Source organism: Pseudophryne corroboree, chromosome 3 (assembly GCF_028390025.1).
Source record: "Pseudophryne corroboree isolate aPseCor3 chromosome 3, aPseCor3.hap2, whole genome shotgun sequence".
NCBI lineage: Eukaryota > Metazoa > Chordata > Amphibia > Anura > Myobatrachidae > Pseudophryne > Pseudophryne corroboree.
In genome coordinates this window covers 331751250-331767935 of record NC_086446.1, presented here as the reverse complement: position 1 = coordinate 331767935, position 16686 = coordinate 331751250, and the positions used below count along the sequence as shown (strand labels likewise).

Genomic DNA, 16686 nt, shown 5'->3' with positions numbered 1-16686 from the left:
GATTTTACCATTTTTAAAGTAAAACTCAAATTATGTAATAAAAAAATGCAATAAGCTGGAAAAAAAGATGTTACATTTTAAAAATACCATAACAATTTAAAAATGTATTGGTAGCATAGCTAAAATGTTTCCTTAAGGTAAATTTTTGTCCAAGTATGCATATTTGGAAAGTTCAGTGCCAAGATTTAGGGGTTCCTATAGAGTTTGAACTTTTCTGATAGTTGGAACCTAAGACTTGTCTCATACTGTGTGCAACTTATGCATACAGACCAAGAAGAATGAAAAAAACAAAAACCTGCAATTAATTGTTGACCTTTTTGTTTGTCAAAAAGAGCCTATTCTTTTAAGCCACTCATTGTTTCTTAGAAAAAAGCAAGGTAAGAGAAAAACCTGTAATTTCCTTTTTGACAGTTTTTAATTTGTCAAAATGAGACTTCTTTGAAGCCACTCAAGATTACTTAGACAAAATGGAATCTACAGTATACCCAATATACCACCAAATGGTTGACAGTTTACTAAATATGCATAAGTATATATTTTTTGATGGATTTTCAAAAGCAATATTCACTTGATGCTTTTGACATCAATCAGATAATGGAACCATGGCATTTAAAAGAACCTGAGAAGATGGGCTCGTCCGGGATTTGAACCCGGGATTTCTCGCACCCTAAGCGAGAATCATACCCCTAGACCAACGAGCCAACTGTTCATGCATTTTCATGTATACTAATGAAATTGGAAGTGAAACTGTTGGAATACATTAGTAAGTATTTTAAAATACTATCAGATAATAGAACTAAGCACTTTTAAAGAACCTGAGAAAACAGGCTCATCCAGGATATGAACCTGCGGCCTTTTCCACCCAAAGCAAAAATCATACACCCAGACCAACAAGCCACAAGCTAAATAATTTCTTATTCAGATTTTACCATTTTTAAAGTAAAACTCAAATTATTTAATAAAAAAATGCAATAAGCTGGAAAAAAAGATGTTACATTTTAAAAATACCATAACAATTTAAAAATGTATTGGTAGCATAGCTAAAATGTTTCCTTAAGGTAAATTTTTGTCCAAGTATGCATATTTGGAAAGTTCAGTGCCAAGATTTAGGGGTTCCTATAGAGTTTGAACTTTTCTGATAGTTGGAACCTAAGACTTGTCTCATACTGTGTGCAACTTAAGCATACAGACCAAGAAGAAAGAAAAAAAAAAAAAAACCTGCAATTAATTGTTGACCTTTTTGCTTGTCAAAAAGAGCCTATTCTTTTAAGCCACTCATTGTTTCTTAGAAAAAAGCAAGGTAAGAGAAAAACCTGTAATTTCATTTTGACAGTTTTTTATTTGTCAAAATGAGACTTCTTGAAGCCACTCAAGGTTACTTAGACAAAATGGAATTCTACAGTATACTCAATATACCACCAAATGGTTGACAGTTTACTAAATATGCATAAGTATATATTTTTTGATGGATTTTCAAAAGCAAAATTCACTTGATGCTTTTGACATCAATCAGATAATGGAACCATGGGATTTAAAGGAACCGGAGAAGATGGGCTCGTCCGGAATTTTTAACCCGGGACCTCTCGCACCCTAAGCGAGAATCATACCCCTAGACCAACGAGCCAACTATTCATGCATTTTCATGTATACTAATGATACTGGAAGTGAAACTGTAGGAATACATTAGTAAGTATTTTAAAATACTATCCGATAATAGAACTAAGCACTTTTAAAGAACCTAAGAAAACAGGCTCATCCAGGATATGAACCTGGGGCCTTTTCCACCCAAAGCAAAAATCATACACCCAGACCAACAAGCCACAAGCTAAATCATTTCTTATTCAGATTTTACCATTTTTAAAGTAAAACTCAAATTATGTAATAAAAAAATGCAATAAGCTGGAAAAAAAGATGTTACATTTTAAAAATACCATAACAATTTAAAAATGTATTGGTAGCATAGCTAAAATGTTTCCTTAAGGTAAATTTTTGTCCAAGTATGCATATTTGGAAAGTTCAGTGCCAAGATTTAGGGGTTCCTATAGAGTTTGAACTTTTCTGATAGTTGGAACCTAAGACTTGTCTCATACTGTGTGCAACTTATGCATACAGACCAAGAAGAATGAAAAAAACAAAAACCTGCAATTAATTGTTGACTTTTTTGTTTGTCAAAAAGAGCTTATTCTTTTAAGCCACTCATTGTTTCTTAGAAAAAAGCAAGGTAAGAGAAAAACCTGTAATTTCCTTTTTGACAGTTTTTAATTTGTCAAAATGAGACTTCTTTGAAGCCACTCAAGATTACTTAGACAAAATGGAATCTACAGTATACCCAATATACCACCAAATGGTTGACAGTTTACTAAATATGCATAAGTATATATTTTTTGATGGATTTTCAAAAGCAAAATTCACTTGATGCTTTTGACATCAATCAGATAATGGAACCATGGGATTTAAAGGAACCGGAGAAGATGGGCTCGTCCGGAATTTTTAACCCGGGACCTCTCGCACCCTAAGCGAGAATCATACCCCTAGACCAACGAGCCAACTGTTCATGCATTTTTATGTATACTAATGAAATTGGAAGTGAAACTGTTGGAATACATTAGTAAGTATTTTAAAATACTATCAGATAATAGAACTAAGCACTTTTAAAGGACCTAAGAAAACAGGCTCATCCAGGATATGAACCTGGGGCCTTTTCCACCCAAAGCAAAAATCATACACCCAGACCAACAAGCCACAAGCTAAACAATTTCTTATTTAGAATTTACCATTTTTAAAGTAAAACTCAAATTATGTAATAACAAAAATGCAATAAGCAGGAAAAAAAGATGTTACATTTTAAAAATACCATAACAATTTAAAAATGTATTGGTAGCATAGCTAAAATGTTTCCTTAAGGTAAATTTTTGTCCAAGTATGCATATTTGGAAAGTTCAGTGCCAAGATTTAGGGGTTCCTATAGAGTTTGAACTTTTCTGATAGTTGGAACCTAAGACTTGTCTCATACTGTGTGCAACTTATGCATACAGACCAAGAAGAAAGAAAAAAACAAAAACCTGCAATTAATTGTTGACCTTTTTGTTTGTCAAAAGAGCCTATTCTTTTAAGCCACTCATTGTTTCTTAGAAAAAAGCAAGGTAAGAGAAAAACCTGTAATTTCATTTTGACAGTTTTTAGTTTGTCAAAATGAGACTTCTTTGAAGCCACTCAAGATTACTTAGACAAAATGGAATCTACAGTATACCCAATATACCACCAAATGGTTGACAGTTTACTAAATATGCATAAGTATATATTTTTTGATGGATTTTCAAAAGCAAAATTGACTTGATGCTTTTGACATCAATCAGTTAATGGAACCATGGGATTTAAAAGAACCTGAGAAGATGGGCTCGTCCGGGATTTGAACCCAGGATCTCTCGCACCCTAAGCAAGAATCATACCCCTAGACCAACGAGCCAACTGTTCATGCATTTTCATGTATACTAATGAAATTGGAAGTGAAACTGTTGGAATACATTAGTAAGTATTTTAAAATACTATCAGATAATAGAACTAAGCACTTTTAAAGAACCTGAGAAAACAGGCTCATCCAGGATATGAACCTGCGGCCTTTTCCACCCAAAGCAAAAATCATACACCCAGACCAACAAGCCACAAGCTAAATAATTTCTTATTCAGATTTTACCATTTTTAAAGTAAAACTCAAATTATTTAATAAAAAAATGCAATAAGCTGGAAAAAAAGATGTTACATTTTAAAAATACCATAACAATTTAAAAATGTATTGGTAGCATAGCTAAAATGTTTCCTTAAGGTAAATTTTTGTCCAAGTATGCATATTTGGAAAGTTCAGTGCCAAGATTTAGGGGTTCCTATAGAGTTTGAACTTTTCTGATAGTTGGAACCTAAGACTTGTCTCATACTGTGTGCAACTTATGCATACAGACCAAGAAGAATGAAAAAAACAAAAACCTGCAATTAATTGTTGACCTTTTTGTTTGTCAAAAAGAGCCTATTCTTTTAAGCCACTCATTGTTTCTTAGAAAAAAGCAAGGTAAGAGAAAAACCTGTAATTTCCTTTTTGACAGTTTTTAATTTGTCAAAATGAGACTTCTTTGAAGCCACTCAAGATTACTTAGACAAAATGGAATCTACAGTATACCCAATATACCACCAAATGGTTGACAGTTTACTAAATATGCATAAGTATATATTTTTTGATAGATTTTCAAAAGCAAAATTCACTTGATGCTTTTGACATCAATCAGATAATGGAACCATGGGATTTAAAAGAACCTGAGAAGATGGGCTCGTCCGGGATTTGAACCCGGGATTTCTGGCACCCTAAGCGAGAATCATACCCCTAGACCAACGAGCCAACTGTTCATGCATTTTCATGTATACTAATGATACTGGAAGTGAAACTGTAGGAATACATTAGTAAGTATTTTAAAATACTATCCGATAATAGAACTAAGCACTTTTAAAGAACCTAAGAAAACAGGCTCATCCAGGATATGAACCTGGGGCCTTTTCCACCCAAAGCAAAAATCATACACCCAGACCAACAAGCCACAAGCTAAATCATTTCTTATTCAGATTTTACCATTTTTAAAGTAAAACTCAAATTATGTAATAAAAAAATGCAATAAGCTGGAAAAAAAGATGTTACATTTTAAAAATACCATAACAATTTAAAAATGTATTGGTAGCATAGCTAAAATGTTTCCTTAAGGTAAATTTTTGTCCAAGTATGCATATTTGGAAAGTTCAGTGCCAAGATTTAGGGGTTCCTATAGAGTTTGAACTTTTCTGATAGTTGGAACCTAAGACTTGTCTCATACTGTGTGCAACTTATGCATACAGACCAAGAAGAATGAAAAAAACAAAAACCTGCAATTAATTGTTGACCTTTTTGTTTGTCAAAAAGAGCCTATTCTTTTAAGCCACTCATTGTTTCTTAGAAAAAAGCAAGGTAAGAGAAAAACCTGTAATTTCCTTTTTGACAGTTTTTAATTTGTCAAAATGAGACTTCTTTGAAGCCACTCAAGATTACTTAGACAAAATGGAATCTACAGTATACCCAATATACCACCAAATGGTTGACAGTTTACTAAATATGCATAAGTATATATTTTTTGATGGATTTTCAAAAGCAAAATTGACTTGATGCTTTTGACATCAATCAGTTAATGGAACCATGGGATTTAAAAGAACCTGAGAAGATGGGCTCGTCCGGGATTTGAACCCAGGATCTCTCGCACCCTAAGCAAGAATCATACCCCTAGACCAACGAGCCAACTGTTCATGCATTTTCATGTATACTAATGAAATTGGAAGTGAAACTGTTGGAATACATTAGTAAGTATTTTAAAATACTATCAGATAATAGAACTAAGCACTTTTAAAGAACCTGAGAAAACAGGCTCATCCAGGATATGAACCTGCGGCCTTTTCCACCCAAAGCAAAAATCATACACCCAGACCAACAAGCCACAAGCTAAATAATTTCTTATTCAGATTTTACCATTTTTAAAGTAAAACTCAAATTATTTAATAAAAAAATGCAATAAGCTGGAAAAAAAGATGTTACATTTTAAAAATACCATAACAATTTAAAAATGTATTGGTAGCATAGCTAAAATGTTTCCTTAAGGTAAATTTTTGTCCAAGTATGCATATTTGGAAAGTTCAGTGCCAAGATTTAGGGGTTCCTATAGAGTTTGAACTTTTCTGATAGTTGGAACCTAAGACTTGTCTCATACTGTGTGCAACTTATGCATACAGACCAAGAAGAATGAAAAAAACAAAAACCTGCAATTAATTGTTGACCTTTTTGTTTGTCAAAAAGAGCCTATTCTTTTAAGCCACTCATTGTTTCTTAGAAAAAAGCAAGGTAAGAGAAAAACCTGTAATTTCCTTTTTGACAGTTTTTAATTTGTCAAAATGAGACTTCTTTGAAGCCACTCAAGATTACTTAGACAAAATGGAATCTACAGTATACCCAATATACCACCAAATGGTTGACAGTTTACTAAATATGCATAAGTATATATTTTTTGATAGATTTTCAAAAGCAAAATTCACTTGATGCTTTTGACATCAATCAGATAATGGAACCATGGGATTTAAAAGAACCTGAGAAGATGGGCTCGTCCGGGATTTGAACCCGGGATTTCTGGCACCCTAAGCGAGAATCATACCCCTAGACCAACGAGCCAACTGTTCATGCATTTTCATGTATACTAATGATACTGGAAGTGAAACTGTAGGAATACATTAGTAAGTATTTTAAAATACTATCCGATAATAGAACTAAGCACTTTTAAAGAACCTAAGAAAACAGGCTCATCCAGGATATGAACCTGGGGCCTTTTCCACCCAAAGCAAAAATCATACACCCAGACCAACAAGCCACAAGCTAAATCATTTCTTATTCAGATTTTACCATTTTTAAAGTAAAACTCAAATTATGTAATAAAAAAATGCAATAAGCTGGAAAAAAAGATGTTACATTTTAAAAATACCATAACAATTTAAAAATGTATTGGTAGCATAGCTAAAATGTTTCCTTAAGGTAAATTTTTGTCCAAGTATGCATATTTGGAAAGTTCAGTGCCAAGATTTAGGGGTTCCTATAGAGTTTGAACTTTTCTGATAGTTGGAACCTAAGACTTGTCTCATACTGTGTGCAACTTATGCATACAGACCAAGAAGAATGAAAAAAACAAAAACCTGCAATTAATTGTTGACCTTTTTGTTTGTCAAAAAGAGCCTATTCTTTTAAGCCACTCATTGTTTCTTAGAAAAAAGCAAGGTAAGAGAAAAACCTGTAATTTCCTTTTTGACAGTTTTTAATTTGTCAAAATGAGACTTCTTTGAAGCCACTCAAGATTACTTAGACAAAATGGAATCTACAGTATACCCAATATACCACCAAATGGTTGACAGTTTACTAAATATGCATAAGTATATATTTTTTGATGGATTTTCAAAAGCAAAATTGACTTGATGCTTTTGACATCAATCAGTTAATGGAACCATGGGATTTAAAAGAACCTGAGAAGATGGGCTCGTCCGGGATTTGAACCCAGGATCTCTCGCACCCTAAGCAAGAATCATACCCCTAGACCAACGAGCCAACTGTTCATGCATTTTCATGTATACTAATGAAATTGGAAGTGAAACTGTTGGAATACATTAGTAAGTATTTTAAAATACTATCAGATAATAGAACTAAGCACTTTTAAAGAACCTGAGAAAACAGGCTCATCCAGGATATGAACCTGCGGCCTTTTCCACCCAAAGCAAAAATCATACACCCAGACCAACAAGCCACAAGCTAAATAATTTCTTATTCAGATTTTACCATTTTTAAAGTAAAACTCAAATTATTTAATAAAAAAATGCAATAAGCTGGAAAAAAAGATGTTACATTTTAAAAATACCATAACAATTTAAAAATGTATTGGTAGCATAGCTAAAATGTTTCCTTAAGGTAAATTTTTGTCCAAGTATGCATATTTGGAAAGTTCAGTGCCAAGATTTAGGGGTTCCTATAGAGTTTGAACTTTTCTGATAGTTGGAACCTAAGACTTGTCTCATACTGTGTGCAACTTATGCATACAGACCAAGAAGAATGAAAAAAACAAAAACCTGCAATTAATTGTTGACCTTTTTGTTTGTCAAAAAGAGCCTATTCTTTTAAGCCACTCATTGTTTCTTAGAAAAAAGCAAGGTAAGAGAAAAACCTGTAATTTCCTTTTTGACAGTTTTTAATTTGTCAAAATGAGACTTCTTTGAAGCCACTCAAGATTACTTAGACAAAATGGAATCTACAGTATACCCAATATACCACCAAATGGTTGACAGTTTACTAAATATGCATAAGTATATATTTTTTGATAGATTTTCAAAAGCAAAATTCACTTGATGCTTTTGACATCAATCAGATAATGGAACCATGGGATTTAAAAGAACCTGAGAAGATGGGCTCGTCCGGGATTTGAACCCGGGATTTCTGGCACCCTAAGCGAGAATCATACCCCTAGACCAACGAGCCAACTGTTCATGCATTTTCATGTATACTAATGATACTGGAAGTGAAACTGTAGGAATACATTAGTAAGTATTTTAAAATACTATCCGATAATAGAACTAAGCACTTTTAAAGAACCTAAGAAAACAGGCTCATCCAGGATATGAACCTGGGGCCTTTTCCACCCAAAGCAAAAATCATACACCCAGACCAACAAGCCACAAGCTAAATCATTTCTTATTCAGATTTTACCATTTTTAAAGTAAAACTCAAATTATGTAATAAAAAAATGCAATAAGCTGGAAAAAAAGATGTTACATTTTAAAAATACCATAACAATTTAAAAATGTATTGGTAGCATAGCTAAAATGTTTCCTTAAGGTAAATTTTTGTCCAAGTATGCATATTTGGAAAGTTCAGTGCCAAGATTTAGGGGTTCCTATAGAGTTTGAACTTTTCTGATAGTTGGAACCTAAGACTTGTCTCATACTGTGTGCAACTTATGCATACAGACCAAGAAGAATGAAAAAAACAAAAACCTGCAATTAATTGTTGACCTTTTTGTTTGTCAAAAAGAGCCTATTCTTTTAAGCCACTCATTGTTTCTTAGAAAAAAGCAAGGTAAGAGAAAAACCTGTAATTTCCTTTTTGACAGTTTTTAATTTGTCAAAATGAGACTTCTTTGAAGCCACTCAAGATTACTTAGACAAAATGGAATCTACAGTATACCCAATATACCACCAAATGGTTGACAGTTTACTAAATATGCATAAGTATATATTTTTTGATGGATTTTCAAAAGCAAAATTCACTTGATGCTTTTGACATCAATCAGATAATGGAACCATGGCATTTAAAAGAACCTGAGAAGATGGGCTCGTCCGGGATTTGAACCCGGGATTTCTCGCACCCTAAGCGAGAATCATACCCCTAGACCAACGAGCCAACTGTTCATGCATTTTCATGTATACTAATGAAATTGGAAGTGAAACTGTTGGAATACATTAGTAAGTATTTTAAAATACTATCAGATAATAGAACTAAGCACTTTTAAAGAACCTGAGAAAACAGGCTCATCCAGGATATGAACCTGCGGCCTTTTCCACCCAAAGCAAAAATCATACACCCAGACCAACAAGCCACAAGCTAAATAATTTCTTATTCAGATTTTACCATTTTTAAAGTAAAACTCAAATTATTTAATAAAAAAATGCAATAAGCTGGAAAAAAAGATGTTACATTTTAAAAATACCATAACAATTTAAAAATGTATTGGTAGCATAGCTAAAATGTTTCCTTAAGGTAAATTTTTGTCCAAGTATGCATATTTGGAAAGTTCAGTGCCAAGATTTAGGGGCTCCTATAGAGTTTGAACTTTTCTGATAGTTGGAACCTAAGACTTGTCTCATACTGTGTGCAACTTAAGCATACAGACCAAGAAGAAAGAAAAAAAAATCAAAAACCTGCATTAATTGTTGACCTTTTTGCTTGTCAAAAAGAGCCTATTCTTTTAAGCCACTCATTGTTTCTTAGAAAAAAGCAAGGTAAGAGAAAAACCTATAATTTCATTTTGACAGTTTTTTATTTGTCAAAATGAGACTTCTTGAAGCCACTCAAGGTTACTTAGACAAAATTTAATTTACAGTATACCCAATATACCACCAAATGGTTGACAGTTTACTAAATATGCATAAGTATATATTTTTTGATGGATTTTCAAAAGCAAAATTCACTTGATGCTTTTGACATCAATCTGATAATGGAACCATGGGATTTAAAGGAACCGGAGAAGATGGGCTCGTCCGGAATTTTTAACCCGGGACCTCTCGCACCCTAAGCGAGAATCATACCCCTAGACCAACGAGCCAACTGTTCATGCATTTTAATGTATACTAATGAAATTGGAAGTGAAACTGTTGGAATACATTAGTAAGTATTTTAAAATACTATCAGATAATAGAACTAAGCACTTTTAAAGAACCTAAGAAAACAGGCTCATCCAGGATATGAACCTGGGGCCTTTTCCACCCAAAGCAAAAATCATACACCCAGACCAACAAGCCACAAGCTAAATAATTTCTTATTCAGATGTTACCTTTTTTAAAGTAAAACTCAAATTATTTAATAAAAAAATGCAATAAGCAGGAAAAAAAGATGTTACATTTTAAAAATACCATAACAATTTAAAAATGTATTGGTAGCATAGCTAAAATGTTTCCTTAAGGTACATTTTTGTCCAAGTATGCATATTTGGAAAGTTCAGTGAGAAGATTTAGGGGTTCCTATAGAGTTTGAACTTTTCTGATAGTTGGAACCTAAGACTTGTCTCATACTGTGTGCAACTTATGCATACAGACCAAGAAGAAAGAAAAAAACAAAAACCTGCAATTAATTGTTGACCTTTTTGTTTGTCAAAAAGAGCCTATTCTTTTAAGCCACTCATTGTTTCTTAGAAAAAAGCAAGGTAAGAGAAAAACCTGTAATTTCATTTTGACAGTTTTTAGTTTGTCAAAATGAGACTTCTTTGAAGCCACTCAAGATTACTTAGACAAAATGGAATCTACAGTATACCCAATATACCACCAAATGGTTGACAGTTTACTAAATATGCATAAGTATATATTTTTTGATGGATTTTCAAAAGCAAAATTCACTTGATGCTTTTGACATCAATCAGTTAATGGAACCATGGGATTTAAAAGAACCTGAGAAGATGGGCTCGTCCGGGATTTGAACCCGGGATCTCTCAAACCCTAAGCGAGAATCATACCCCTAGACCAACGAGCCAACTGTTCATGAATTTTCATGTATACTAATGAAATTGGAAGTGAAACTGTTGGAATACATTAGTAAGTATTTTAAAATACTATCAGATAATAGAACTAAGCACTTTTAAAGAACCTGAGAAAACAGGCTCATCCAGGATATGAACCTGCGGCCTTTTCCACCTAAAGCAAAAATCATACACCCAGACCAACAAGCCACAAGCTAAATAATTTCTTATTCAGATTTTACCATTTTTAAAGTAAAACTCAAATTATTTAATAAAAAAATGCAATAAGCTGGAAAAAAAGATGTTACATTTTAAAAATACCATAACAATTTAAAAATGTATTGGTAGCATAGCTAAAATGTTTCCTTAAGGTAAATTTTTGTCCAAGTATGCATATTTGGAAAGTTCAGTGCCAAGATTTAGGGGTTCCTATAGAGTTTGAACTTTTCTGATAGTTGGAACCTAAGACTTGTCTCATACTGTGTGCAACTTAAGCATACAGACCAAGAAGAAAGAAAAAAAAAAAAAAAAACCTGCAATTAATTGTTGACCTTTTTGCTTGTCAAAAAGAGCCTATTCTTTTAAGCCACTCATTGTTTCTTAGAAAAAAGCAAGGTAAGAGAAAAACCTGTAATTTCATTTTGACAGTTTTTTATTTGTCAAAATGAGACTTCTTGAAGCCACTCAAGGTTACTTAGACAAAATGGAATTCTACAGTATACTCAATATACCACCAAATGGTTGACAGTTTACTAAATATGCATAAGTATATATTTTTTGATGGATTTTCAAAAGCAAAATTCACTTGATGCTTTTGACATCAATCAGATAATGGAACCATGGGATTTAAAGGAACCGGAGAAGATGGGCTCGTCCGGAATTTTTAACCCGGGACCTCTCGCACCCTAAGCGAGAATCATACCCCTAGACCAACGAGCCAACTATTCATGCATTTTCATGTATACTAATGATACTGGAAGTGAAACTGTAGGAATACATTAGTAAGTATTTTAAAATACTATCCGATAATAGAACTAAGCACTTTTAAAGAACCTAAGAAAACAGGCTCATCCAGGATATGAACCTGGGGCCTTTTCCACCCAAAGCAAAAATCATACACCCAGACCAACAAGCCACAAGCTAAATAATTTCTTATTCAGATTTTACCATTTTTAAAGTAAAACTCAAATTATGTAATAAAAAAATGCAATAAGCTGGAAAAAAAGATGTTACATTTTAAAAATACCATAACAATTTAAAAATGTATTGGTAGCATAGCTAAAATGTTTCCTTAAGGTAAATTTTTGTCCAAGTATGCATATTTGGAAAGTTCAGTGCCAAGATTTAGGGGTTCCTATAGAGTTTGAACTTTTCTGATAGTTGGAACCTAAGACTTGTCTCATACTGTGTGCAACTTATGCATACAGACCAAGAAGAATGAAAAAAACAAAAACCTGCAATTAATTGTTGACTTTTTTGTTTGTCAAAAAGAGCCTATTCTTTTAAGCCACTCATTGTTTCTTAGAAAAAAGCAAGGTAAGAGAAAAACCTGTAATTTCATTTTGACAGTTTTTAGTTTGTCAAAATGAGACTTCTTTGAAGCCACTCAAGATTACTTAGACAAAATGGAATCTACAGTATACCCAATATACCACCAAATGGTTGACAGTTTACTAAATATGCATAAGTATATATTTTTTGATGGATTTTCAAAAGCAAAATTCACTTGATGCTTTTGACATCAATCAGTTAATGGAACCATGGGATTTAAAAGAACCTGAGAAGATGGGCTCGTCCGGGATTTGAACCCGGGATCTCTCAAACTCTAAGCGAGAATCATACCCCTAGACCAACGAGCCAACTGTTCATGAATTTTCATGTATACTAATGAAATTGGAAGTGAAACTGTTGGAATACATTAGTAAGTATTTTAAAATACTATCAGATAATAGAACTAAGCACTTTTAAAGAACCTGAGAAAACAGGCTCATCCAGGATATGAACCTGCGGCCTTTTCCACCCAAAGCAAAAATCATACACCCAGACCAACAAGCCACAAGCTAAATAATTTCTTATTCAGATTTTACCATTTTTAAAGTAAAACTCAAATTATTTAATAAAAAAATGCAATAAGCTGGAAAAAAAGATGTTACATTTTAAAAATACCATAACAATTTAAAAATGTATTGGTAGCATAGCTAAAATGTTTCCTTAAGGTAAATTTTTGTCCAAGTATGCATATTTGGAAAGTTCAGTGCCAAGATTTAGGGGTTCCTATAGAGTTTGAACTTTTCTGATAGTTGGAACCTAAGACTTGTCTCATACTGTGTGCAACTTAAGCATACAGACCAAGAAGAAAGAAAAAAAAAACAAAAACCTGCAATTAATTGTTGACCTTTTTGCTTGTCAAAAAGAGCCTATTCTTTTAAGCCACTCATTGTTTCTTAGAAAAAAGCAAGGTAAGAGAAAAACCTGTAATTTCATTTTGACAGTTTTTTATTTGTCAAAATGAGACTTCTTGAAGCCACTCAAGGTTACTTAGACAAAATGGAATTCTACAGTATACTCAATATACCACCAAATGGTTGACAGTTTACTAAATATGCATAAGTATATATTTTTTGATGGATTTTCAAAAGCAAAATTCACTTGATGCTTTTGACATCAATCAGATAATGGAACCATGGGATTTAAAGGAACCGGAGAAGATGGGCTCGTCCGGAATTTTTAACCCGGGACCTCTCGCACCCTAAGCGAGAATCATACCCCTAGACCAACGAGCCAACTATTCATGCATTTTCATGTATACTAATGATACTGGAAGTGAAACTGTAGGAATACATTAGTAAGTATTTTAAAATACTATCCGATAATAGAACTAAGCACTTTTAAAGAACCTAAGAAAACAGGCTCATCCAGGATATGAACCTGGGGCCTTTTCCACCCAAAGCAAAAATCATACACCCAGACCAACAAGCCACAAGCTAAATAATTTCTTATTCAGATTTTACCATTTTTAAAGTAAAACTCAAATTATGTAATAAAAAAATGCAATAAGCTGGAAAAAAAGATGTTACATTTTAAAAATACCATAACAATTTAAAAATGTATTGGTAGCATAGCTAAAATGTTTCCTTAAGGTAAATTTTTGTCCAAGTATGCATATTTGGAAAGTTCAGTGCCAAGATTTAGGGGTTCCTATAGAGTTTGAACTTTTCTGATAGTTGGAACCTAAGACTTGTCTCATACTGTGTGCAACTTATGCATACAGACCAAGAAGAATGAAAAAAACAAAAACCTGCAATTAATTGTTGACTTTTTTGTTTGTCAAAAAGAGCCTATTCTTTTAAGCCACTCATTGTTTCTTAGAAAAAAGCAAGGTAAGAGAAAAACCTGTAATTTCATTTTGACAGTTTTTAATTTGTCAAAGTGAGACTTCTTTGATGCCACTCAAGATTACTTAGACAAAATGGAATCTACAGTATACCCAATATACCACCAAATGGTTGACAGTTCACTAAATATGCATAAGTATATATTTTTTGATGGATTTTCAAAAGCAAAATTCACTTGATGCTTTTGACATCAATCAGATAATGGAACCATGGGATTTAATAGAACCTGAGATGATGGGCTCATCCGGGATTTGAACCCGGGACCTCTCGCACCCTAAGCGAGAATCATACCCCTAGAACAACTAGCCAACTGTTCATGCATTTTCATGTATACTAATGAAATTGGAAGTGAAACTGTTGGAATACATTAGTAAGTATTTTAAAATACTATCACATAATAGAACTAAGCACTTTTAAAAGTACCTGAGGAAACAGGCTAATCCAGGATATGAACCTTTGGCCTTTTCCACCCAAAGCAAAAATCATACAACCAGACCAACAAGCCACAAGCTAAATAATTTCTTATTCAGATTTTACCATTTTTACAGTAAAACTCAAATTATTTAATAAAAAATTACAATAAGCTGGAAAAAAGATGTTACATTTTAAAAATACCATAACAATTTAAAAATGTATTGGTAGCATAGCTAAAATGTTTCCTTAAGGTAAATTTTTGTCCAAGTATGCATATTTGGAAAGTTCAGTGCCAAGATTTAGGGGTTCCTATAGAGTTTGAACTTTTCTGATAGTTGGAACCTAAGACTTGTCTCATACTGTGTGCAACTTATGCATACAGACCAAGAAGAAAGAAAAAAACAAAAACCTGCAATTAATTGTTGACCTTTTTGTTTGTCAAAAAGAGCCTATTCTTTTAAGCCACTCATTGTTTCTTAGAAAAAAGCAAGGTAAGAGAAAAACCTGTAATTTCATTTTGACAGTTTTTAATTTGTCAAAATGAGACTTCTTTGTAGCCACTCAAGATTACTTAGACAAAATGGAATCAACAGTATACCCAATATACCACCAAATGGTTGACAGTTTACTAAATATGCATAAGTATATATTTTTTGATGGATTTTCAAAAGCAAAATTCACTTGATGCTTTTGACAGCAATCAGATAATGGAACCATGGGATTTAAAAGAAACTGAGAAGATAGGCTCGTCCGGGATTTGAACCCGGGACCTCTCGCAACCTAAGCGAGAATCATACCCCTAGACCAACGAGCCAACTGTTCACGCATTTTCAAGTATACTAATGAAATTGGAAGTGAAACTGTTGGAATACATTAGTAAGTATTTTAAAATACTATCAGATAATATAACTAAGCACTTTTAAAGAACCTGAGAAAACAGGCTAATCCAGGATATGAACCTGGGGCCTTTTCCACCCAAAGCAAAAATCATACACCCAGACCAACAAGCCACAAGCTAAATAATTTCTTATTCAGATTTTACAATTTTTAAAGTAAAACTCAAATTATGTAATAAAAAATGCAATAAGCTGAAAAAAAAGATGTTACATTTTAAAAATACCATAACAATTTAAAAATTTATTGGTAGCATAGCTAAAATGTTTCCTTAAGGTAAATTTTTGTCCAAGTATGCATATTTGGAAAGTTCAGTGCCAAGATTTAGGGGTTCCTATAGAGTTTTAACTTTTCTGATAGTTGGAACCTAAGACTTGTCTCATACTGTGTGCAACTTATGCATACAGACCAAGAAGAATGAAAAAAACAAAAACCTGCAATTAATTGTTGACCTTTTTGTTTGTCAAAAAGAGCCTATTCTTTTAAGCCGCTCATTGTTTCTTAGAAAAAAGCAAGGTAAGAGAAAAACCTGTAATTTCATTTTGACAGTTTTTAATTTGTCAAAATTAGACTTCTTTGAAGCCACTCAAGATTACTTAGACAACATGGAATCTACAGTATACCCAATATACCACCAAATGGTTGACAGTTTACTAAATATGCATAAGTATATATTTTTTGATGGATTTTCAAAAGCAAAATTCACTTGATGCTTTTGACATCAATCAGATAATGGAACCATGGGATTTAAAAGAACCTGAGAAGATGGGCTCGTCCGGGATTTGAACCCGGGATCTCTCGCACCCTAAGCGAGAATCATACCCCTAGAACAACTAGCCAACTGTTCATGCATTTTCATGTATACTATTGAAATTGGAAGTGAAACTGTTGGAATACATTAGTAAGTATTTTAAAATACTATCAGATAATAGAACTAAGCACTTTTAAAGTACCTGAGGAAACAGGCTCATCCAGGATATGAACCTGGGGCCTTTTCCACCCAAAGCAAAAATCATACACCCAGACCAACAAGCCACAAGCTAAATAATTTCTTATTCAGATTTTACAATTTTTAAAGTAAAACTCAAATTATGTAATAAAAAAATGCAATAAGCTGGAAAAAAAGATGTTACATTCTAAAAATACCATAACAATTTAAAAAT

General features: G+C 32.9%; 7 non-coding genes across 7 annotated transcripts; all 7 read right to left on the bottom strand.

The window, feature by feature from the left end:
* Positions 1 to 629: 629 nt before the first annotated feature.
* Positions 630 to 701, bottom strand: TRNAP-AGG (transfer RNA proline (anticodon AGG)). Its single transcript has one exon. It is a non-coding gene; the product is annotated as a tRNA-Pro (tRNA).
* A 2693-nt stretch (positions 702 to 3394) lies between these two features.
* On the bottom strand, positions 3395 to 3466 carry TRNAP-AGG (transfer RNA proline (anticodon AGG)). The gene has a single exon. It is a non-coding gene; the product is annotated as a tRNA-Pro (tRNA).
* A 1770-nt stretch (positions 3467 to 5236) lies between these two features.
* On the bottom strand, positions 5237 to 5308 carry TRNAP-AGG (transfer RNA proline (anticodon AGG)). Its single transcript has one exon. It is a non-coding gene; the product is annotated as a tRNA-Pro (tRNA).
* A 1770-nt stretch (positions 5309 to 7078) lies between these two features.
* Positions 7079 to 7150, bottom strand: TRNAP-AGG (transfer RNA proline (anticodon AGG)). Its single transcript has one exon. It is a non-coding gene; the product is annotated as a tRNA-Pro (tRNA).
* Positions 7151 to 8920: 1770 nt separating this feature from the next.
* Positions 8921 to 8992, bottom strand: TRNAP-AGG (transfer RNA proline (anticodon AGG)). The gene has a single exon. It is a non-coding gene; the product is annotated as a tRNA-Pro (tRNA).
* Positions 8993 to 10762: 1770 nt separating this feature from the next.
* On the bottom strand, positions 10763 to 10834 carry TRNAP-AGG (transfer RNA proline (anticodon AGG)). The gene has a single exon. It is a non-coding gene; the product is annotated as a tRNA-Pro (tRNA).
* A 4537-nt stretch (positions 10835 to 15371) lies between these two features.
* TRNAP-AGG (transfer RNA proline (anticodon AGG)) lies at positions 15372 to 15443 on the bottom strand. Its single transcript has one exon. It is a non-coding gene; the product is annotated as a tRNA-Pro (tRNA).
* Between the last annotated feature and the right edge of the window lie 1243 nt (positions 15444 to 16686).